This window comes from Lagenorhynchus albirostris, chromosome 3 (genome assembly GCF_949774975.1).
Source record: "Lagenorhynchus albirostris chromosome 3, mLagAlb1.1, whole genome shotgun sequence".
Classification (NCBI taxonomy): Eukaryota; Metazoa; Chordata; class Mammalia; order Artiodactyla; family Delphinidae; genus Lagenorhynchus; species Lagenorhynchus albirostris.
This window is the reverse complement of record NC_083097.1, coordinates 86,701,695-86,711,084: the sequence shown is the minus strand read 5'-3', so window position 1 is coordinate 86,711,084 and position 9,390 is coordinate 86,701,695. Positions and strand designations below refer to the sequence as shown.

General features: G+C 35.6%; 1 pseudogene; it reads left to right on the top strand.

Annotated features, from left to right (window-relative positions):
- The first annotated feature begins 322 nt into the window (after positions 1 to 322).
- LOC132516976 (elongation factor 1-alpha 1-like) lies at positions 323 to 2,017 on the top strand (annotated as a pseudogene).
- Positions 2,018 to 9,390: the final 7,373 nt, after the last annotated feature.

Genomic DNA, 9,390 nt, shown 5'->3' with positions numbered 1-9,390 from the left:
ATTGGAGGGTATGATATGGGCTATCCTAGGGTAATCTTGGTTTTACTCCTGGCTGCATAGCTTTCTAAGCCTGATTTTCTTGCCTTTTAAGGGATTTATGAGTTACTTACAATCATTGTAAACCATCCCCCTTTGCTTAAACCTAGCTACAGTGACTTTACAAGTTCATACTAACGACAAACGCTTTGTATATACAATATATTATTATTATATTTATAATCTGAATAATCAGAAAGTTTACTTCATTTAAAATGTGTCCATTTAAACACTGAAAAAAACTTTTTGCTTTTTCGCAACAGGTTTGCTGCCAGGACACAGGTGTCGTGAAAACCACTGCTAAACCTAAGCAAAAATGGGAAGGCAGAAGACCCACATCAACATCGTTGTCATTGGACACGTAGATTCGGGGAAGTCCACCACTACTGGCCATCTGATCTACAAATGTGGTGGGATTGACAAGAGAACCATTGAAAAGTTCGAGAAGGAGGCTGCTGAGATGGGGAAGGGCTCCTTCAAGTATGCCTGGGTCTTGGACAAACTGAAAGCTGAATGTGAGCGTGGTATCACCATTGATATCTCCCTATGGAAATTCGAGACCAGCAAGTACTATGTGACCATCATTGATGCCCCAGGACACAGAGAATTCATCAAAAACATGATTACAGGCACATCCCAGGCTGACTGTGCTGTCCTGATTGTTGCTGCTGGTGTTGGTGAATTTGAATCAGGTATTTCCAAGAATGGGCAGACCCGTGAACATGGCCTTCTGGCCTACACTCTGGGTGTGAAACAGCTAATTGTTGGAGTTAACAAAATGGATTCCACCGAGCCACCCTACAGCCAGAAGAGATATGAGGAAATTGTAAAGGAAGTCAGCACCTACATTAAGAAAATTGGCTACAACCCCGACACAGTAGCATTTGTGCCAATTTCTGGCTGGAATGGTGACAACATGCTAGAGCCAAGTGCTAACATGCCGTGGTTCAAGGGATGGAGAGTCACCTGTAAAGATGGCAATGCCAGTGGAACCACACTGCTTGAAGCTCTGTATTGCATCCTGCCACCAACTCGCCCAACTGACAAGCCCTTGTGTTTGCCCCTCCAGGACGTCTACAAAATTGGTGGTATTGGCACTGTCCCTGTGGGTCGAGTGGAGGCTGGTGTTCTCAAACCTGGCATGGTGGTCACCTTTGCTCCAGTCAATGTGACAACTGAAGTGAAGTCTGTTGAAATGCACCATGAAGCTTTGAGTGAAGCCCTTCCTGGGGACAATGTGGGCTTCAATGTCAAGAACATGTCTGTCAAAGATGTTTGTCGTGGCAATGTGGCTGGTGACAGCAAAGATGACCCACCAATGGAAGCAGCTGGCTTCACAGCTCAGGTGATTATCTTGAACCATCCAGGCCAAATCAGTGCCGGCTATGCACCTGTGCTGGATTGTCACACAGCTCACTTTGCCTGCAAGTTTGCTGAGCTGAAGGAGAAGATTGATCATCGTTCTGGGAAAATGCTGGAAGATAGCCCCAAATTCTTAAAATCTGCTGATGCTGCCATCGTTGATATGGTTCCTGGTAAACCCATGTGTGTTGAGAGCTTCTCTGACTATCCTCCTGTAGGCCGCTTTGCTGTTCGTGACATGAGACAGACGGTTGCTGTGGGTGTCATCAAAGCAGTGGACCAGAAGGCAGCTGGAGCTGGCAAGGTCCAAGTCCGCCCAGAAAGCTCAGAAGGCTAAATGAATATTAGCCCCAATACCTGCCACCCCAGTCTTAATCAGTGGTGGAAGAATGGTCTCAGAACTGTTTGTCTCAATTGGCCATTTAAGTTTAATAGCAAAAGACTGGTTAATGATAACAATGCATCGTAAAAGCTTCAGAAGGAAAGGAGAATGTGTTGTGGACCATTTGTTTTGTGTGTGGCAGTTTTAAGTTATTAGTTTTTAAAATCAGTACTTTTTAATGGAAACAACTTGACCAAAAATCTGTCACAGAATTTGAGACCCATTAAAAAAGTTTAATGAGAGGGGCTTCCCTGGTGGCACAGCGGTTGAGAGTCTGCCTGCCAATGCAGGGGACACGGGTTCGTGCCCCGGTCCGGGAGGATCCCACGTGCCGCGGAGCGGCTGGGTCCGTGAGCCATGGCCGCTGAGCCTGCGCGTCCGGAGCCTGTGCTCCGCAACGGGAGAGGCCACAACAGTGAGACGCCTGCGTACCGCAAAAAAAAAAAAAAAAAAAAAAAATCCTTTAGAGCTAAAGCTAGATACAGCCACTAAAGAACATAGCCTAAATTATTGTCAGAAAGTTAATGCCTTTTTAAAATCTGTTTATTTTCTATTTGTAGAATTATTAACATGGAATAGGACAAAAGTTTTCTTCTATTTGAAGAAAAATAGAATGATAGTTGAATATTCTGCAGTCATTGATTTTTTGCCCAACTAGTACCTAATACATAATAACCTCTAATTAGATGCTTTATAAGTAGATACACTAACTTTAATTTATTTTCTAAAATTATCTCTCTCAATCTTCTAAAGAATCATACCCCTCTTATTATAATAGAATTTAGAGTGATAGAAAGATTACCCATATATAGTTGACATTAGGACTCTCTAGGTTTGTCAAGTAAAAATTTCTTGTAGAATGTTCTGCAAGTAGTATATCTCAATATAAAACTGTATTACATTTCATTTCATCAACAGCATCCTTACCTAGAAAATAATTACTATACAACTATTATACAAAGTACAGTACTAAATGTCAAGACTCCACAGACAAGCTCTCCAAGGTCCTCATCCTAGGGATGGTTCCAGGCTAATGATATATATCTTAATAAACACTGGGGAAAATTAAAAGAGGGATAGAATTCCATGGGAAGAGATGATAAGAGAAATTTTAAAGGTGAAATGAGTCTTGACCTGTATTGTGAAGAAAATGCAGATTTTAGCTGAGCATGGAGAAAAGACATCAAGTATGAGCAAATACTAAAATTAGGACACACTCAAGAATATTTTCTGGGATAATGCATTAAATAGTTTTCTTTGAATAAGCTGTTTCATTAGAGAAATTGTAAGAAGTAGGTAAATTTAGACCATTATAAGGAATTTAGATTTGGTCCTGGAGAAAGATGGAGATTGCTGACTATTTTGATTGCATAATATAATATTTTATGCATTATTTCTTTTAGCATGAATATCTTTCTCAAATAACTGAAGTACGTGCTTCTATGATTAGAGTTTTGAAAAGGCTCATCTTTGTCTGCCTTTACATTTAATTGTCCAGTTATCATTCACTTAACCTTTTAATTAGTTTTTTTTAAAGGAGTATCTCTATGCTTCATATTATTTGTTCTTACCAACTTGCAGAATTCATAGAAATTCTAATTTGTTCAGTAAAGAACAGGGAGATAATGAGTATCTCTTTTCTACATATAGAAGAATGACAAATTAAGTTGACAAACATGAGCTTACAAACAGTGGTGTTACATTATTTATTATATTAAGTTTCACTTCAATGAGAAATTTCTTTCTGAGACTGAATGTATCTTTTGATGGCATAAGGAAAAGACAAAGAAACACTGGCAGCCAGAAGGTATGGAGTTTGATCTTTGGCTTTTCCAACCTCGCTGTGACCACTCACAGAATTTCATGTGTAGTCTCCAAAGTCATTTGGAGTTCATGAAATCAAATTACCTCTCGTATTACCCCTTTACCTATGCTAACATGTTGCTCTCCCTGCAGATATGTCATGATCAAATTTCCTATTGTTATACTTGTCTGGAGTATATATCCAGGAGGAATATTATATCCAATTCCTTCATCAGTTGGTACACATTAACATAATAAATGGCAGGTCCCTCTTTATGATCGTGGGATAATGTTGCTATTAACCTGAATGTCTTCTTTTTTATCCAGACCTCAAACAAATTATAGTTCCTTTAAAAAGTGATAAATTGAGATATTCTTCCCTTCCTTTTAGAGACTTAGTCTGTCTAAAAACCATAGTCTGAGCAATTTCTTCTTCTTACCTTGAACATTGCAATAATGTTCCAAAATATTTCACTGATAAAGGATAATTCCATAAGAAAGTTGTAACTATCAGAGTTTAACAAATGTTTTTCATCCAAGGTGACTAATCTTTAACTAGCAAGTGATGATTAGGCATTGTTTGGAGAATTTCAGTGTAGGGACACAACCTAACAGTGACACTTTCTAGCATCTTTCTTGGTTATTATGTGTAATCCATTTTAGAACATTTGATAAATCTTTTAGTTTCATTCAATATCTACCTTGCTTGAAGTGTGCTTGAAATGAGAATTGTGGATACTTCATACTGTTTTGATTTTAGAGTTAGCTACCCAAATAGCCTATAAATGTTATTTTGAATCCTTTTGACCCAGGAATCCTGGATGTTTATGAAGAAAATATGTTGGGCTCTATTTTGTCATCTATTTTAGTACTGCATTAATAATTGTGAAATATGACTACTTTGTTTTCCTATTTGTAACTGATTTTTACCTGTAGTTGGTTTATATTTACTACTATTATATATGAAATAATATACTCTGTATGGAAACAAATAGCTAACATATCATAGTGTAATCCTAAAATACCCTTGGGTTATTATATAAAAAAACCCTGAAATAATAATAACAAAAATAATGAGTTAACATGTATTGAAAGATTATGATGCTGTAGACACTATATTAAGCTCTTTAAAAACACTGTCTCATTTAATTTTCAAAAGAACCTTAGGGTAGAAAGTATAACTTTTCCATCTTTAGAAGGAGGAATTTAGACACAGAGCTAGTGTGGTGGACTATGAAAAGAATTCCAAGCTGACTACAAAAAATGTTATTTACCAATTAATAATGTTAACGTTTCTATTAGCCAATTAACTTATAATATTAGCTAATAAAATGACCAATTAATCATATTAAGTTATAAGGTTTTAATTTCATGTTGATTTCAAAAGAAAAGAAAAATAGTTTTCTATTAATTCTGTTGTGATCCCTAGTGAAAAACACCTCCTCATTCTCTAGTAGAAAAGAAAAATATCCATCTGGTGTTCCTGTAGAATTTATAGTTCCTTAAGAGGAAAAATCTCTGACCTAGACTGATGTTTAATAAGGTCACTGATGACAAATGTGCCTGTCACACTGGGGTTGAGGAACTAGGAAGTCTGTGTCTGGGAGAACATGGAATCATGTCAGAGACAGCAAATAATAGGTACAGGAAAAGACACATTGCTGGTTTGGTCCCTTCATCTTGCTCTCCAAATTTACTTTACGTGTTGGTGATAGTGCCCTTTGCCATTGAGCTTGGGAGGTAAGGAGTAACAGAGAGATTGTACATTTTACTTCTTCCATTATAAACTTCAGATGTGCCCTTCTACCCAAACCCAGCCACCATAATTCTTCACAGAAGTCATTTCTTCTTAACATGATTTTACATGAAATAATTTGAACCCACTCGACAATTTATTAAAATTGACTATAATGTTTTTGTGGATTCCTTGAAAATATTTCTTAGGTATCAGGAAGGGAAAATCACAAATTAAGAAACTGAATAATAAAGAAATTTCACAAAAAGGCAGAGAGAGTACCTCTAAGATAAGCAAGAATCACATGATAATAAGTTAAAAAGTGTTTACATTAGAGATAAAAATAATCTAAGTGGCCTGATTTAGATATTAAGTAGAAAAATCAATTATAATACACTTAGTTATTGCAAGCCAACCATCACTGTTTTAGTTTTATTTGGTGTTTAAATGTTCCAGAATTCAAAAGGAATATCTTACAGATTATTTTAGGGTATGATAAACCTAACAGAGGCTCACAAATTCTCATATAGTATTTTATGATATTTATAATGAAGGAGACTTTTTTCAGTTGGAATATTATTTAAAAAGAAAAAATATGATTTAAATTAATTCCAACATGTGATACATTTAAGATTTAATTATCCAAACTTTTCTCAAGTTAGTTGCTGTTTATTTCAGTCTTTAAAATGTTTGAATAAGACCCTGGAGATACAAACTGAAACTGACCATTTCATTATGTTATAAAATTATTCAAGAATACATAAATTCAGAGTATAAATTTTAGTAAAGATTATTCTTTCTAACGTTTATGATCTTATAGAAAGATTATTTGTTCATAGTCTGGTAGGTGTCTTGAAGTAAAACTTACTCAACAAAATAAGAATTGTTAGTTGGTTGGCATATCACAGAAGACCATATAACACTGACAAATACATTTATAGTAAGTGAACTACACTAAATACATAGGGCTTCCTCAGTGTGTGAGGAGACATGAGAAGAGAGAATAAAAATATTTTTATCACTGACTTATAAATATCAGTAAGTATAGCTGAACAAAAAGGAATGAAAAATGCTATGTAGCATTAGACCTATTTAGTAAATGATTTAAAATAACATAGAAAGACAGGGAAAGAGAATCCATTCTATTATTACTTAGAAGAGAATGTAAAGGAACCCACATCACAGAGCTGGGATGAGACAGGCCCTCTTAGAATAGCTATTGAGAATGATGCTGGGTTGCCATGGTCAATCTTGGCACCTCATAATCTAAGAGCTATGTATATGTATAAGAACTTCATAGAAAAGCAGTGGATAAGATTATGAAAAAGAGGATGGAAGGAGGGATACATAAAGCAAGATTAAAGGTGTTAACAATTTTTTCAGGTTCTAAAAAACAACAAAGTAAAAGATAATAATGGTCTACAAATAAATAACAAATGAAGAGAGTAATTACTAAATAAATTTGAAGGGGATAATGGGATGAAATTAAACTTAATGTCAATATTACGTGTGGGAGAATTCCTTTGTAAATATATAACAGACAAAATATATAACCTCATGAGAAAAGCTGCCTCATACTTGAAGTCCCCATGAATTCACATCCACCCTGCACAAAGACTGGTCTGCAAGCAAAACAGGTGAGCACCCTGAGTCCAACCCACCACATGCAGAGACCAAGCCACAACTAGAATGGGCAAGCAACTTCCCCCTTTCTGTGCAACCCAGGTGGGTAAGCTCCCTCCTTGCAGCCACAGCCCTATCACAGCTGGTGGGCACATGCAGCCCACAAAAGGAAGATCCATTGAGTGCCTGCCTCTAGTGGCCAGAGATTACATTTCTGGGCCACATAGAAGAGCTCCTAAACAAGACCACTCCCTCAGGACTGGAGGAGACAGATGTTTCACCTAACACATATAGGCAATCACAGAGAGACTGGCAAATGAGGAGACAGAGGAATATGCTCTAAATCAAAGAACAAGGGAAATTCCCAGAAAAAGACCTTAATGAAATGGAGAAAAGCAACCTGCCTGATAAAGAATTCAAAATAAAGATTGTAAATATGCTCACCAATCTCAGAAGAAGAATGGTTGAACACAGTAAGAACTTCAACAAAGAGATAGAAAATGTAAAAAAGTCTGAAACAGAAGTTATAACTGAAATGCAAAATACACTAGAGGGTTTTTACAGCAGAATGGACAAAACAGAAGAACAAATCAGTGAGCTGGAAGACAAAGCAATGGAAAACGCCCAGACAGAGCAGTGAAATGAAAGAATTAAAAGAAGTAAGGATACCTTAAGGGACCTCTGGGAAAACATCATGCAGATTACATTTGCATTATAGGGGTCCTGGAAGGAGAATAGAGAGAAAACGTTTACAAAAATTATTTAAAGAAATAATAGTTGAAAACTTTCCTAATCTTAGGAGGTAAAAAGACAACCAGGTCCAGGAAGCCCAAAGAGTTCCAAATAAGATGAACCTAAATAGAAACACACCAAGGCACATTATAACTAAAGTGGTAAAAATTAAAGATAAGGAGAGAATTTTAAAAACAGCAAGATAAAAGCAACTTATTATATATAAGAGAAACCCCATAAGGCTATCAGCAGATTTTTCAGCAGAAAGTTTACAGGCTATAAGGGAGTGACGTGACATATTCAAAATGCTAAAAGGAAAAGGCTACCAACTAAGAATACTCTACCCACAAGGTTATCATTCAGAATTAAAGGAGAGATTAAGAGTTTTACAGACAAGCAAAAGCTAAAGGAGTTCATCACCACTAATATGGCCTTACAAGAAAAGTTATAGGGGATTCTCTAAGCTAAAAGAAGGTACTAATTAAGAATAAGAAAACATACTAAAGTAAAAATCTCACCAGAAAAGGGAAATAACAATGGAGTGAATAAATCACTTATAAAGCCAGTACTAAGGGTAAAAGACAAAAACAATAAAATTAATTAAAAATACAATAATTAGTGTTCAAAATTAAGTCACTATAGACTTAAAAGAGATTGTTATATACATAGGATGTTACATGTGAACCTCATGGTAACCACAAAGAAAAAACATAGTAAATGCACAAAAGAAAAAGAGAAAAGATATATAAACATAACACTGAAGAAAACAATCAAACCACAAGGGAAGAGAGCAAGGGAAAAAGAAACAGGAGCACTACAAAAACAACCAGAAAACAATTAAGGAAATGGCAGTAAGTGCGTACCTATCAATAATTACTTTAAATGTAAATGGACTAAACTATCCAATTGAAAGATAAAGGTGGCTAAATGGATTAAAAAAAAAACCCTATATGCTGCCTTTAAGAGACTCATTTCAAACCTAAAGACACTCACAGACTGAAGGATTGTGAAGGAAAGTGAAGGAATAAAAAGTATACATATCATGCAAATGGATATAAAAAGAAAGCTGAGGTAGCAATACTTATATCAGACAAAATAGACTATAAAAGACTCTAACAAAAAACAAAGAACATTACGTTATGACAAAGATGTCAATCCAACCAGAGGATACAATATTTATAAACATTTATGCACCCAATATAGGACCATCTAAATATATAAAGCAAATATTAATAGAAATAAAGAAATAGACATCAATACAATAATAATAGTGAACTTTAATACCTCACTTACATCAAAGGATAGATCATCTAGGCAGAAAATCAATAAAGAAACACTGGTCTTAAATGACATGTTATACCTAATTGATTTAAGAGTTTTCTTTAAGGAAATTTCATCCCAAAGTAGCAGGATGCACATTCTTTTCAGGTGCACATGGAACCTTCAATCAGATAGATCACTTGTTTGGCCACAAAACAAGCCTCAATAAACATAAGAAGACTGAAATCATATCAAGCTTCTTTCATGACCACAACAGTATGAAACTAGAAATCAATTACAAGAAGAAAACTGGAGAAAACACAAACATGTTGAGGCTAAACAATATGCTACAAAACAACTAATCGTTCACTGAAGAAATCAAAAAGGAAAATAAAAAATACTGGAGACAAATGAAAAGAGAAACACAATGTTCCCAAACTGTGGAACACAACAAAAG